At 40.0% G+C, this 16,572-nt stretch overlaps 1 protein-coding gene and 1 non-coding gene across 3 annotated transcripts in view; one reads left to right on the top strand and one right to left on the bottom strand.

The window, feature by feature from the left end:
- Positions 1–16,572, top strand: part of wwox (WW domain containing oxidoreductase) — a 196,627-nt gene that overhangs the window by 34,304 nt on the left and 145,751 nt on the right. The window lies entirely within an intron of this gene.
- trnag-ucc lies at positions 6,905–6,977 on the bottom strand. Its single transcript has one exon. It is a non-coding gene; the product is annotated as a tRNA-Gly (tRNA).

Raw genomic sequence — 16,572 nt, 5'->3', positions numbered from 1 at the left:
TTTAATCTGTTTGTTCTGCTCATATTTTCCAACTGGTACCTGTGTTTTAATGGTGTGTGAAGCCCAAGGCCATAAAATGTTTTGCTCATCTATGTTTCTCTAAAAAAATGCACAAGACTTACTTACATCTTTAATACTATGTTCCTTTCAAGGCTTAGAGGGGGGCTCATGAGTTTGTGTTTATAGGTGCGTAGCCCCGGTTTCAGCCTGAGACCGGCATCGACACACAGGGAACAGGTGTAATTTCCCCTGCACTAAAACCCCAACAAGTGGCACCTGGGGAGAGAGGAGCATATTACAGGTTCAAGCGGCTATGCTCCCTTTACCACTGAGAGCTACAAGCTCTCCTGACCTGTGACCAGGCTTAGCTCTGAATGTGATCGCTAGGGGAGGCTCAGAGGTGTCGGAACTACCTCACTGTTTCTTACAGTGGAAAACATTTATTAGGGTTCAAGCCTGTTTGGGGGGCCGCAGGGCAATATTATTTCCTGTCCTCCAGCTGAGAAGTGTGCTGAGTGTGTGTGTCCTTACTGTAGAGCTTTTAGATTACCAGTTCTGTAGAAACGTGTTTGGGGTCGGTAAAAACATCAAATAACGGAGTAATAAAGTGTGTCGTAAACCAGTGAACATAGTTTAACCTCTGACCATAAACTCCCTAAGTCACATAGCGATATATATATATATAAGTAAGTCTCAATATATATGTAGACTAGCACAGCCTGATGATTAATTCTGCTGTGGACCATGAAGTGGAAGAGCTTTGTCTCAAACTTTGAGCTTTTATGTCTTCTTATGGATCTGGCCATAGAACAGCATAGTAGGAATAGGTACAGCCAAAGGTTCAAACTGCTCTTTATTGCTTTCTTTGCTTGTGTGGTGGCAGAATTGCAATTCAGCTTTTGAGTCCTTGTGATGTTCTATCAACTTTTTCTTCTGATTTTTGTCAATTATATCTTTATTCTTTGTCCAGTTCTTGCACCTGTGTGTACTAATTAAGAAAATCTCAAGATTACACCTTCCATAAATGGAAGAAAGTAGAAACACAGCCTAAGATGGGACCTGCACATCTTTTATCGAATTGATCACCTGACTTGTTAAAAAAGTTCAGTTACTTTTTCATAAATTCCATTGCTGTTGCTTAAATGCTGCCTTATACAATAAGCAACTCCCTTTTGGATATTTGATAGCTAAGACCAACAAGACAGGAAAAAAATGTTTTCTGAGCTCAAAGTAACAAAATGATAATGACTGGAAATCAAGTAAATTATTTGGTGAATTTTCATTAATGTCCTACGTATAAAACACTAGTTCATCCTTATAGGAGAATTGATTAGGAACTATTTTCCTGAATGATTTCCTCTGGTTAGGTTTGTGTTTGACCGTCTGTCTTTGTAAAGGATACCTTGAAAAGTTGTTGATGGATTTTAATGAAATTTTTTATTTAAATTTTTATAGATGTGTCCCTACATGCCAAGGAACAATCCATTACAGTTTGGTGATGCTCCAGGTCATAATCTGGATAAAGGGATTTTTGTAAAGATTATCTTGCATTGTGAGATATTTGGCAGAACAAGCAGTTCCCCTCTAAAACAGACAGTAGCAGCAGTGACTGTTTGGAACCACAGCATTGGACTCAAGAAGTCCGAAGGTAGGAACAATTCATTAAAATTGGGTAATGATCCAGATCATGTGGGAGTTTTAGCTATAGGTGTAAGTCACAATTCGGGGCAAAATGTGTTGCTTGGTGGAAGTCTGCGCTCCCCGAGTGCTTCTCTAGTTTGAACTTAAATGGTTAGGTGTAAGCAGAACATTTGTTAAAAATCAGATATGTGCAAGATCTTCATGTTTGAAGGCACCTTCAAAAATGACTAAAGGTCCTGTCACATATAAAACTAGATTCTAAGAATTGATGGATAATCTGAGACATCTCCATGATCCAAAGGAGCTGACTTCTTCTTCCAAACAGTAACTGCTTTGTCCTAAACTAACAGGTCAGGGCTCTGGCTTGGCCAGTCAAGAATGGTCACAGAGTTATTCCCAAGCCACTCTTGTGATTTTAGCAGTGTGCTTAGGGTCATTGTCATGTTGGAAGGGGAACCTTTGGCCCAGTCTGAGGCCCTGATGACTCTGAAAGAAGTTATCTTCCAGGATATCTTTGCACTTGGTCGCATTCATCTTTCCTTCAATTGCAACCAGTTTTCCTGTCCCTGCAGCTAAAAAAACACCCCCATGATGCTGCCATGTTTCACTGTTGGGATTGTATTGGGCAGGTGATGAGCAGTGCCTGGTTTTCTCCACAAAGAAGAATTAGAATTAATGCCAAAAATTTAAATCTTGGTCTCATCAGAACAGAGAATCTCCTTTCTCATAGTCTGGGAGTCCTTTATGTGGATGAATTCTCTGTTTTGCTGAATGGCCAGGTCTAGGAAAAGTTCTGGTCGTCCAAAACTTGTTTCAGTTAAGGAGTATGGAGGTCACTGTGCTCTTAGAAACCTTGAGTGCTGCAGATATTCTTTTTTTAACCGTGGCCAGATCTGTATTAGAATTTAGGGTTTTCTCTTGGTCTCCAGGACACAAGACTTTTCTAATGTTTCTGGAAATCTTTTTCCTAAGATTTCTTAACCACCATTAATTTTGGCTTTTTTGTGGCAGGTCTAACAGCATCATAACTTATAATTGTGCAAGAGGATGCAGATGGGATTTCTGCACAAAATGCAGTAGTTGTTTGAAAAAGTCTTTTTGTGACAGTGGTGTTTTCATATATGACATAGCAGTCAGGATCATTCACAACTTTTCCCAAATCTTCTTGAATTTAGGTTCTGAGGCCAGAACTTGCTAATTTTTTCACTAGCTGTGCTGCAGCTTTGTTTAGTTCTCTTAACAACCTAACTGTAAAATGCAAAGCCATGCCTGCCATTAATGGTGTTATAAATACATTTCCATTTGAGGTGTGACCTGATGACCCCAAAATCTCTTGGCAACAGCTGATTCTCATGTACATCTTGGAGGGGTATGCAAATCTCCCAGCCCTCCTTTCCCACAAGCAGTCCAGGACATTAGAATGAAGTGATTTCTTTAACAAGGATTGTTTAAGATGTTTGGGAGTTTTCTTCAGTTGCACATAGACCATTTGCAGCACCCCATGTGCTTAGTAACTGCACTGCCAAATGCTACAATAAATTAGGCTACTTGGAGGGCTGCCAGCATAGTGTGAGCATGATTAGCTTGTAACGTTGGCATGAGGCCAGTAACTCCTCCCTCCAGTTCTCTGATGACCAATCCATGCAGGTGCAAGTTGGAGACCACATGTCAAGGAGAAGTCACTACTGCTTCTACCAGATCCTCTTTGGTAGAAAGAGACATCCTGCCACCACGACAATGAATCACTACAAGTTCACCATTAAATGTACAGGCTTATAACAGCTGGGGAACTGTCCCGCTCCATCACAACTAATGAGGAGTGCTCTATAATCTTGTTGCACCACAGAAGACCTTTTCAACCTACATTCTCGATGTGTTTTAAAGTCCAAATTGGTTTATAGTTAACAATAAACAGGCAGTCTAATTTGGCTATATTTGATAATATTATTCGGCTTTTCTCTTATCATCTTTCTAGAATCTTAGCCGTTGCTAACATCTATGGATGTAACTGTAGTTTTAAGCGCTGCAGAAAAATAATTGGGGCATGTCATCCCATCTCTAAAGATGCAAATAAAATGTCCTGATATGAATAAAATATTAACTAGCAATAACTATTTTTCTAGATGTTTGTGGATCTACATGATTTTAATCTGTTAACCGGACAAAATAATTCCTTAAAAGAAATCCCCATTTGGTTTCAGTGATTGACATGGGGAAAGACTTGCCACAAAGATAGATGTAGGAGCAGAATATGAGTGAAGAGAGGGCTGGAAGTAGGTGTAAGGCAGGGTTATGTGGGGGCGAGGGGCTAAAATGCTCATGTATTAAATCACATAGCGGCCCAGGGGTCGGATTCATCAGGACTGATTCGAAGCTATTGAGTTTGGACTCCATCTCCCATAAATCCTGGCATGTGACGCTGATGGATGTGAGCCATAAAGCCTCCCGCTTTGACATGTGGAGAGTAACATGGGGAACCATGGGAAAATGTGAGTGCTCCAGGTTAATGTCAATGAGGTCTGTGAGTGAAGAGGGGATGATGGAAAGGAGGGGAGTCGGGGACAGCGAGGGATGAGAGGTGTGGAGAAAGGGGATTGAAAAGATTGAGTGAGCAGAGAGTAGAATGTGAAAAAGCAAAGTGTTTGTGGGAACTTTGAGGAAGTGTTTGCTGTAACATTAGCTGTAATCCAGCCATCATCCTGCTAGTTTAAGGCCAAGATATACGAAGTACTGAAGTGCTGATAAGCTACACTATATTGCCAAAAGTATTTGCTCACCCATCCAAATTATTGGAATCAGGTGTTCCAATCACTTCCATGGCCACAGGTGTATAAATTCAAGCACCTAGGCATGCAGACTGTTTTTACAAACATTTGTGAAAGAATGGGTCGCTCTCAGGAGCTCAGTGAATTCCAGCGTGGAACTGTGATAGGATGCCACCTGTGCAACAAATCCAGTCGTGAAATTTCCTCGCTCCTAAATATTCCACAGTCAACTGTCAGCTGTATTATAAGAAAATGGAAGTGTTTGGGAACGACAGCAACTCAGCCACGAAGAGGTAGGCCACGTAAACTGACGGAGCGGGGTCAGCGGATGCTGACGCGCATAGTGCGAAGAGGTCGCCAACTTTCTGCAGAGTCAATCACTACAGACCTCCAAACTTCATGTGGCCTTCAGATTAGCTCAAGAACAGTGCGCAGAGAGCTTCATGGAATGGGTTTCCATGGTCGAGCAGCTGCATCCAAGCCATACATCACCAAGTGCAATGCAAAGCGTCGGATGCGGTGGTGTAAAGCACGCCGCCACTGGACTCTAGAGCAGTGGAGACGCGTTCTCTGGAGTGACGAATCGCGCTTCTCCATCTGGCAATCTGATGGACGGGTCTGGGTTTGGCGGTTGCCAGGAGAACGGTACTTGTCTGACTGCATTGTGCCAAGTGTAAAGTTTGGTGGAGGGGGGATTATGGTGTGAGGTTGTTTTTCAGGAGCTGGGCTTGGCCCCTTAGTTCCAGTGAAAGGAACTCTGAATGCTTCAGCATACCAAGACATTTTGGACAATTCCATGCTCCCAACTTTGTGGGAACAGTTTGGAGCTGGCCCCTTCCTCTTCCAACATGACTGTGCACCAGTGCACAAAGCAAGGTCCATAAAGACATGGATGACAGAGTCTGGTGTGGATGAACTTGACTGGCCTGCACAGAGTCCTGACCTCAACCCGATAGAACACCTTTGGGATGAATTAGAGCGGAGACTGAGAGCCAGGCCTTCTCGTCCAACATCAGTGTGCGACCTCACAAATGCGCTTCTGGAAGAATGGTCAAAAATTCCCATAAACACACTCCTAAACCTTGTGGACAGCCTTCCCAGAAGAGTTGAAGCTGTTCTAGCTGCAAAGGGTGGACCGACGTCATATTGAACCCTATGGATTAGGAACGGGATGTCACTTAAGCTCATATGTGAGTCAAGGCAGGTGAGCAAATACTTTTGGCAATATAGTGTATGTTAAACCATCACAATGTGCATCAATACATCCGTCTAATAGTCCCTTAAAAGTCAGCCTGAGGGAGGAAGTCTTACTTTCCCCTTGAAACATTTATATCTGAGATTTAAAGCAACAAGGATATTTCTGGATGTTTCATAGATTAAGATTTCTTTAGCATCAATCAAATATAATTACGCTTCACCTAAGGATCTTTGGAAGAAAAACCCTGGGAGCGAATAATTAATGTCATTTATCATCCAAAGGTCTCAATACTAAAGATTAATGAAGTTAAAGAAAGAGAGAAAAATAAACAAGATTAAATAGAATGACAATAAAGGCAACTAGTTGAGACTTTCACTCTATCAAATATAGTAATGAAAAATCTTAGTTATATTAAAGGTTTAGTTTCTCAGGACTTTAAGGAATGTGTTTTATGACCCAAATTTAGGGTTGTCAAAAGTATCGAAACTCAAAAAAGTATCGATACTAAAATGTTGTATCCGGATACAATACTCGTTTTTAAAAGTATCGATACAGTGCCGTCATCAGTGGCACCTAAGCAGTCATTCATCTAAAGTGCAGAATAGAGGACAATGCACTTTCAGAACACTGTGTGATTGAATAATTCAGTGCTCTTTTCAGTTTCAGACTTTTTTTTGTAAGAGGTGCAGCTGCTGAGAATTATTTTTGTTTCTTAACTGGTTTGGCTAGTGTCATTGTTATGTGTGCAAAGCATAGCCAAGGAAGGAACACTTCATTTGAATTTTATAAGTTTTTTATCAAGCTTGCTTAATATTATGCACAGCATACAACCTTTATTGTGTTTATTTATTGTATTTTATTTATTAATGAAAATATTTATGTAGACTTTTGGAGTCTTTGTTTTTATCCTTGTGGTATCGAAAATGGTATCGAGTATCGAATATTTTCCTTAATATCGGTATCGAGTTGAAAAGTTTAGTATCGTGACAACCCTACCCAAATTTTACATTTAAGAACTAATAATAGGACTTTATTGATCTCACATTGGAGAAATTTACATCTGCATTTAACCCATTCCCTTGGGGATGCAGTGGGCTGCCACCGTGCGGTGCTCAGGGAGCAGTGTGGGGTTAAGAGTCTTGCTCAGAGAGCCAGAGTGCCGGCTGTTGGGATTGAACCGGGTACTTGCACCCTTTTCAGAGCAGAAGCGCACTGCTCTAACCACTAGGCCAAGACTCCCCTGACAGTTCTTGGTAGACCTCTCTTCTGCAATTTTCAACCATTAACAGCAACAAGACTTTACGATGGCTGGGAATCGAAACCCAGGTCAACTGCTTGGAAGGCAGCTATGCTCGCCACTACACCACCATCGCTAGATCTATTTGTAACAATAATGTGAACACGAAAGGAAAGAACATAGAAGAAATTTTACAACTTAATAGCTTTGCACATCAGAAACATCTCTGGTAAAACTAGAAGGATCTCCTTACTTTGGTTATAGAAACTTTTTGTTTTTACAGCCAACTAATTTCTATTCTGATAGCTGTTAAACCATTAAACTGGAAGCAGTGCTGGTACCTCATGGCACTGACATTTTAAATTATGCACTTCAACAAAAGGGAAACTGAATACATTGGAGGATAATAATTTAATAGTGATAATGATAATAATATATTATGTAATAACAAAAATTCTGCTGAGTTTTCAGACCTTTTGTTGACTTAGTCTGATTTTTTTGCCAAGATAAAAAAGCCCATAAATATGTAGGCAAATGTTGTATTTTAAAATATCCGCTGGTCATTTTTGAGAAGTACAGTAAAGTGAAAATTATTGTAGGTGATCAAAACATTGAATATTGTTCTGAAATCATTTCCCACGTGTCGATATATTAAACCTACTGCTATGTGACTTCCCTTTGTGGAAGACTGTGGTGCTTCTGTGTATGACTTTGTGGGGTTTGATTTATGATCAAGATAAATATACCTCATTAAAAAAAGCCATATTATTATAATAGTCTAAGCTATAGAAACTGCACAAACAGACTAGACAGGAAATGGAGAGACATGTACACTTCTTCATTAACAGAGCCCCACTTGGACCATAAAGTGCCGTCCCACTGTGCTTGAGGAAAATACCCTGATTATGGAGGTTGGAGGGGTATTGCTGCCCTAATGAAGCTTTCCACTGCAGTCGTTTATGATATTGGTATGGGTGGTATAGTGACTAGGCCTATGGGATGCACAGACCTACGAATGGACATGAGATAGCATTTGCAGTATATTTGTTAGGACAAGCGAGCTGGGGGAATACTTGCTCACCACTCATTTGGAGGACTCGGTTTTATAAAATTGCGGCTAAGGAAAATGAGTTTGTATTAAGAGCCAGGGGAGAAGCTAATTTAGCAAAGAACCAAAAGCAGTGAAAGAGGTATGAAAGTGTCTATCTCTGTCTTGTCTGGCTGTGTTTTCTTCACCTCAACATCTTTTCCTGTGTAGCTTCCTCTATCAGACTGAAGAGAAAGGAATGATTGTGAGTAATATCAGTCGTCATTATCCTGTTTTGCTTTTAATTTACATTTTAATGAAATGATATATCAATAAAAAGATCTTAGTTTGTTTAATCTTCCAGAGAAAGGCTGTAATCGAAATTTGTTGAGATTGGATTTTGAGGTTGATCTGCATATTTTTATGACTTAGTTGCCAATCGTATTTTTTCCTATTTTTAGACTAACACAGGCAACATTTACTGCTTTCCTCTTGCTCTCTTTCACAGTCATAAAGAGTGGGATATATATGACAAGAACAGCAAAGTATGAAAAAGATTTGACATTTCAAACTTTATTCACTTTTTTTTTTTTTAGAAATTGAACACCGGAAACTTCAAAGCAACCAGTTTCAACAAACAAATATCTCTTTTATATTTACAGCAAGCAGTAGTTCAATGTAGGTTTTTATACTGTGAAACTTACTTTAATTTACTAAGTTAAGTTTATGTATTCAAATGTAGGAGTTCTTGTGTCTTTTATTTTGGTAATGAATGGATTTAGGCCTTGTATGTAGCACTGCAGGCTGTACATAGGTGAGTGTTTATAACAAAACAATTTAGCATTCACACTTTGGAAATTCTTTGGTTTGCTTATTTGGTCCAGGTTAAATGTTTGTTTTTCTTCTTTTTTACTTTTCTTTTTTCCATATTGTACTTTTTTGCAAGCAAACTATTAATTATAAACAAAGGTACATGTATGACGGTATTTGCTCCAATTGGACAAAAAAACAATAAGTGCATAGACATGTAAATGGGGGAAAACTCTTATGATTACTGTGCTTCTGTTCTTCATATTTGCTGGTAGGGCTCCTGCAAATTATCTTGAGTTTCAAGAGCAGTTCATTCAGGACAGTTTTGCCACACTCTATCTCCCAACTTCAAGTCAGAGTAGATGATTTGCCCCGTATGGCCGACCTCTAGCTCTGCTGGGGAAAAAAGGGCTGATCAGGTATAAATTCAGTATATTCACCATAAAGGCATTTCCTACATTTAGGTTGGATTGATTATGGATTTGCTACACCATAGGCGAACTATACCAGAGTCCATTTGGAACTGTACTGAGACCTCCTCTTTGGTCTGCACCAGAGTTTCCTTGAATTTATTGACAACTGCATAAAACCCTAGGGCAAGGTAGAGAAATTAACGGTTGTCTGTTTATAGTGGCCAAAAACTGAAAGATATGAATACACACTTAACCATTAAACCAAATGTTTGTGGTCTTGAGGTACGGATAATGATCAAAAGAAGTAAATCAGGGATACAAGTGAATTAAATTAGCTTCATCTGATCGTAACCAGAGTTATCTTAGAAACAGAGGGGCTTTATCATCTAGAGAAGGCTTCAAGGACGGCCGCTGCTACTCTGCATTGAACTGATTCAGCTGAGATGGTTCGGGGCCCTGGTCAAGAGGTGCCTTGGTTGCTTCCCCTTGGATGTCAATCAGCCACATTTCACTTGTAGACCCAGAGATGACTCAAAGCCCACTGCAAGAACAGTGCAGGACCTCAGTCCTACACAGAACCATGGGAGGGAGCTAAGGCTTTTAGTCTATGTTCAAGAAAACAAATGGTAAACGAAGTTTTTATTCCTGCAGTTACTAAGTAGTGTAAATCTTTCTCATTTCTATTAAGTATATGTCAAACATTTATTGTTATATCTTTCGGTCTTTTTCTGTTAATTTGTTAAAAATTCACAAAAGCTGCTGTTACTTTTTTTAAAATCTTGCCATGTTTGTTTACCTAATTAAAAACTCATCTCAGATTAACATTATCATTATGAAATATAAACTTTATGTGGTACAAAGTCAAGTCCTGTCCCCTTTCTTCAAGTCTCCATGGAGCTGATGATCTATCCCTGTTTTGTAATGTGTGTGTATATGTATGAATTGTAAGATGTTATCTTGCGCTGAAGATTAAGATGCAATTTTGGTGTCAATGTTAAGATCTATTGTTAATATCACCAGATATTAACTATAAATGTTAGATATGGTGTCTATGAATATTCTCCAAAATCTGAAAATATGTATTAGCTATAATGAGGAAATATATCATATCCAAGCATTTGCTATGCTGAGGTAGGAGACTCTTCATTAGAGCAGACAAAGTCTCTGCATAGGGTAACATGAGTTAAATTGTTTTCAGATCACCACGTGTGTTTCAATTTTGCAGCACTAACGTAAAATTGATGACAGAATTAGGTTAGGTAAATTGTGCAGCTGAATTTATGGCTCTTGTTTTGTAGGTTCTTTCAACATATCTAAAAAAAGCCAGTGTTGATAAATGAACCTGAAAATCAAATTCCATTAACTGCATCTCTAGAAACATTCAGACAAAGGGTGTTATCTAAAGGCAGAAACACAATAGACTGACATGGCATTACGATTAAAATTGGCTCAACTTTATCAAAGACTAAACTTAAGGATGCAGTAGAGGAAATATAAGCCTATGTACTTACTATAACGTTTGTCTACAACTCTGATAGAGCCACAAATCTAAGAACTCTAAATTGAGATGATGTTTGATTTTAGTCTTCATGTAGCTGTTTTATGTTTAATGGAATCTAATTTTATATTTATGATTTTATCATTTCTTTTGTCCTGTGGTATTGCACATTAGCCTGGCCAACCACACTGACTGACACCATGTGTTTAGTACACAGCTGGTCATTCTGTGTAAGCTCAGGCTCTCTAATCTAAAGGCTGATTTATAATTCGAAACCAGGTCCTGGTCTCAGGTGTCGCATTGAACAAAAAGCCATCCCCGCCTTCTCCGCTGCACCTCGCCCAAATTGTAACTGACCGGAAACAGTGCCGCAGACAGGAGGCCGGCTTGTTTTTTTTTTATGACAAAAATTGCGGAAAATAACTTGTGAAGTTTGACCAGCTAGAAGATCGAGGTGTCCGAGAACGCTGTGACCCTTTTTCCACTTGGATCCCCGCTATTTTTCACCGTCATGTCCCTCCATTGTCGGACTAATCTCGCCCCCACTTCCTCATCGCTTCGTATAGCACAGACCACGCCTCAATATTGAGCATAAATCAAAAATGTCTGCATCAAGCTCACTGTGACACACTGCTGCAGGAGTATAAGCAGCCCTTAACACTTACCAGACCAGTCACAACACGGGAGGCAGGAATTTTAAATGTCACTCATAATGCAACAGTAGCCATAAGATTCAAGATGATGGCCACAGTGAACCAATGTTTGGATATATTGCTAAAACCTCAACAGCCGGGTGCTCTAATCGCTTTTCTTTTCTCAAAAAGAGTATTTTGTGTTACCTCGTAATTCTGATTGGTTCTAACCTGTTTCCATTGACCCTGTTAGTCCCACCCTGGTCCCGCCTGTACCGTTCCAGGCTATAGTGTTTATGGCATAAGTTAATCTGGCTTGCCAAGTAAAATATACATACCTTGCATGCTTGTTGTAGAATTAAGGAGTTAAATGATTCTTTATTTTATTTACTTTTATAAGCCAGATAATATTTCAAGAGAAACTTCAGAGATTCCTTTATATAACTTTTATGCCCATATAAAAGCATTAGATAAGTCCTATATGCTAATCCCGTTTCCCACTGTTTACAGCTTCTCTTAGCTTCTTAATTACTCTACCATTTTTGTCCCACCCTACATCCCTCCCCCAACATCACCACAGGAGCCACCTAAGGCCCTCGTGTCCACCTCATTCATCACCTGAGTTTGATTCCTCTGCTCCGAATGTGCACAAGGATAAAAAAGAGTTGATGTGGAAGAGCAAAAAGTACTAACAAACGCTCCTCTGTACCTGCTCCTTCTTTTCTACCTCCCTTTTCTTCAACGTGTGAGGGAGAGATGAATGCAGCCAGTGGAATTAATTGCACTCCGTTACTGAAGATCAGCAAGTTTGCTCAGTTGGCGTGCTGATCTGCCATATGGCTGCCCACTAGGTGAACGCTTTGATTAATGTTGCCCACTCCCCAGCTTTTTTTCTTTCTTCGTCACCAATATTTGATTCTGATAACCGTAGCTCAGCTCCTGTTTCTGTATCTCTTCATTTTTTTTCACTCTACTCACTTGTGCCATCTGTGATTGCTCCTGAAGTCAGCCTTTTCTTTTGCATTTTTGCGTGTTTTATTTACCAAAACTGAGCAGTGTATTATCATTGAAGGCAGTGTTGGGCATCAGTGAGATAACAGAGTAGAGGAAAGGCCAGAGTGTCTGTAAGAACGGGGTTTGGACCTGTCAGTACATCTCCTTCCAACTTGATTAGGCCCCTGGTGTGTTCAGTGTTTCTCTATTAGCTTTCTTAGCCTGTTGTCATCTACTGTGCTCGGTGACCACTCTGTAGCCCTGAGGTCTTAGACACATAAAAACAGAAAGACAAACTATGCACACAGTAAGATAGGACACTGTTCAGACGATAACAAGAAGGTGAACAGATGCTGGTGTCACAATATCAATAGGGCTGACTGTGGACAATAGTACCTTAGCACGGTTCAGCCATGAGACAACGCTAACTAGAGAGGCAATTCTCAAGTGGAGCATTAGCTATCTGCAAATCGCACCGTGGAGCCATGTCTGTAGACTCCCATTACAGGTCAGACAGCCAGATTTTGTTTCGGGGTGCTCTGGGAGGGTGTCAGTGCCACTCTCACTCGGAGATAAAAATGTTTTCACCTGGGGTCACAAGTTCAAGTTTTTCCCTTCCACCCCTGTTTTAATGAGGCAGCAATGGAGTGCTATGCAGGCATCTATGTAGGAAGATCTATTATAATCACACGGGTGCTTTGTTTTTCCCTCTGTTTTATGGCCTGTTCCTGCCACTCGTCTGTCGTGGTCCTCCTCGGTCTTGTTAAGTGCCGCCATTCTCTGGTGTTTGGATGTGGCCCAGAGGGCCTTTAGTGAGACCAGGGGCTGGGAATGAGCTGCAACCCCAGCCAGCGGGTGCCCACAGTAGGCTGCCAGTCCCCCTAAATCTCCCTGATTACCTGGGGTGTCTTCGGTGTGATGGGGGTGTTACAAAGGTGGTGGGCTCTCTAAAGAGGCTGATTGAGATGCAAATGGAGGCCATAACTCAGAGGTAATGCAGATCTGAGCACCCTTTGCCTCGTCCGTTTCTTCTCTCCTCACTCTCTCATTGCTCCCCATTTACTCCAGGATAGGAGGAGGGACTGTTATTGTCTCGAGGTAAAGTTAGATATTTATCATAGAAAAGGAGAAACACAGACTGTAAGGAAAAGTGGAATGGAATAACCAAGTATAAGGGTGCAAAAGGATTTTGGCTTTAATTAGGAAAACCGACTTCCTTTACACACGCTTATATTTGAGCACAAATGGAAAACACAGTTGCAGACACCTAAGTGTGCGTGTGTTTCTTAGGAAGAACAGATGGACACAATAAAGTGTGAGGGACTCTGGGCTTTGCCGGTAGAAAGGTGGAGTGAACCGGCGAGGAGGAGGGGAGGAGTAATTGCACAGTCCTTTGCTGAATTGTTCTGTGGATGCAAATTTAAATCCCTCCTATTATTTTAATAATCTGCCTTTTACTGCTTGTGCTCGGATCATTTGTTTGCAAACCAGGTTATTTGGAGAGGGAGGCTCGGGGGTAATTTCATGCTTTGGAGCATTTATATCTATAACTTAATGAGGAGAGGGCCTGTTGTTTCCTGGTAATACACTGCTAGAGGGAAGCAAACTTTTTATTCTCCGTTTAGGGTACTGTTAGAGGGCAATAACGTGGGATTACTCTGATGGAATTAAGGAGCAAACTGAGGAGAGACCTAATGCAGCTTTGGGTGATAGACCAATCTAAATACCAGTCTTTTAATTCAGGTGTTTTCCAGGTGATGGGATGAATTGTAGAAAATGGGGTTTTCTATTTGCAGATCACTTATAAAGTACCTTGCAAAGTATTCACACCCCTTTAGCTTTGGTCACCTTATGTTGCATGACTAAAAACAACCTTTTTTTATTTGGACTAATACAATTTTACTGTCCAACACTTTTTGGGAAAGCCCATCCTTGAAAATACAGCTGCAAGTCTAAAATCATTTTAAAAACACCCTAACACTGAAAGTGTTTCCTTCTCTTTAAGCTGTAAGCAGCTCAAAGTCACTAATATTGGCTGAAGAGAATCTGTGAACATTAATTCTTATAAAATCTTATTGCAAAAAAGTCTCTTCAGATCTAAACTTTGACAGGTCCATCCTAACACAGAAATATCAATTAATTTAAAGTCTTGATTAGACTTTGACAACTTGTATTGTCTTTTTGTATACACAGAGTGTACATAAAAAGAAATTTTGTTTAGTATAGCTTTCCAGACAGTAAATGAACCTTTCCATTAGATAAAGTGCAGCAGTGATCAAATGTAAACAGTGTGGGAGAAAAAAACACAACGCATTGATATGGCAGTTCAGAGCATTACTATATATGGTGCAAATATGTAGTATTTTTGGTTTGGTGTTATCACTGATGCTTTCCCAAAAAGTTGAGCAAGGCTCCTTGGCAGGGTTGTTCTTCTGAAACGTTTCAACAATGTTTTTCTGCCAGATCTACCTATTATTAAGCTCCTTCCGCCTTTCCATCCACTCCCTGTTGAAGAAAAGCATCTCCACCCATGTCGTTGTTCAGGATGATATGCTATCCTTGATGAGCCATTCGATGAGTACATGATTGATAGTTTTCCCCTACCTGAGCTAAAGACCTCTGAAGCTCCTCCTGATCTACCTTGGGCCTTTTAGTCTTTTCTCTGATTAAACCTCCCCTTTCTCAGTCTATCAGGTGAATATCTTGATCGGACAACAGGTGCACTATATTATTATTGTTATTTTTATTCAACCAATTGAACAGTACAATTTCAATTTTGTCCAACATCTACCCATCTTTCTTCCTCATCCTGCTTTCTTTCCTGGTCTTTCTGATGTTATTTTTTTTACTAATGTTCTCTTATATACCTCTGAGGCTTTCACAGATCAACAGGACATAAACTTTAGACTGTGTGTGGAGACAAGGCTCCACAGGGCTGAATACAAATGCAATTCAGTTGTCACATTTCTATGTTAATTTACAATGATTAAAACATCTCAAGATACTTAGATTACACAGAGTTTACTTTGCTTATTCACTCTCAGTTTGTGGCAGGCTGCCGATGTTCCAGCACAAACTTGATTTAACCCAACTTTAATGCATTTAGCTAGAAGACAAAAGGAAGACACTCTTGTGAGATGATCAACATTGTTAATGCAGTTACTTTCATTGGTGCCAAAACCGTTGTTGGACGGGGTTGTGCTGGAAAAAGCTTCCTCTGTCCTCCCTCCTATCTGTCATGCCTTCGTTCTTCGGGTTCCCTTGTGAAGGACTTTTCTCCCAGCAAATTTAATCAGACCGCATGAATTAAAGTAATAATTTAATTTGTTTACAAGGCGTCATTTGTTTTCTGTCACTTCTCTGATCCGTTGACAATCTTCAGCTCAGTGACCTTTGGCCTTTGCTGAGATCACGTGAGGCATTCGTAGCGCTATTGTAGGAGAGCTGTTCAGGCTATTTCCAGGCAACAAGGTGCTAAAGATGCAGGATGGGATTCCTATTATTCAGATTTGCGTAACGCTTTAGCAGAACTGTGTGACCTTATGAGCAAGCAAAATAGATTATCAAAAGTGTGTTCGAAGTCTCTCTAAGGAATTTCTTCATAAATCTACATAAAACAACAATAAATGCACTAGAAGGTGACCTCTGACCCTCCTTAAAGTCCATTGTTAAGTAGATTGTCAAATCTTTTCACATTTTGTCACATAGCAAATTTAAAAGAGCAATAAACAATCATATATTTTTTAGATTGAATGAATTATAGAATAGTGATGTGAAGAATTAAATGCATCTTTTTAGATGGGATATGGTTGTGACGTCTTGCTCTATCTCTCCATTTTGTTCTCCAGTCTCTTGGTTACAAACTGGACTTGGTGCATGTACACCAATGTATGGGGATGGCTCTGAGGACTTAGCCCCTCCCTGCCCATAAAATCCCACTGAGACCAACTTAGTGGTAGAGCAAAATGGAGGAGAGCGCATCCAGTGGATCAAATTGTTCACCTGAAACCGTTAAGTTCTCTTCCTCACAGCATTATAATGTTAGGTTGTCTATTGTCCATTGGCTTCTTCAATAGACATTTTCCCCTGTTATTGATAGACCAACAGAAAATGCTTAATTACAAGGTAAATTATTTGTATTTTCAATTAAATAAAAGTTGCAAAGGTTTTACTTTAGGGTGTGTGTGCATACTCTGCCACTCTAACACTTCAGAGACCCACCATTTGCTGCAGTTACAGTTATTTCTCCACCAGCTTTGCTTGTCTACCAGCTAAGATGTTGATGTTTTGCCTTTCTCCTTGTAAATGCTGGTTAAAAAAAGGTTTATCCCATCAGTTGTTCAGGACTCATGCAGAAA

This window comes from Cyprinodon tularosa, unplaced genomic scaffold (genome assembly GCF_016077235.1).
Source record: "Cyprinodon tularosa strain WSP-4 unplaced genomic scaffold, ASM1607723v1 ctg44, whole genome shotgun sequence".
Classification (NCBI taxonomy): domain Eukaryota; kingdom Metazoa; phylum Chordata; class Actinopteri; order Cyprinodontiformes; family Cyprinodontidae; genus Cyprinodon; species Cyprinodon tularosa.
This window is presented reverse-complemented; position numbering and strand designations above follow the sequence as displayed.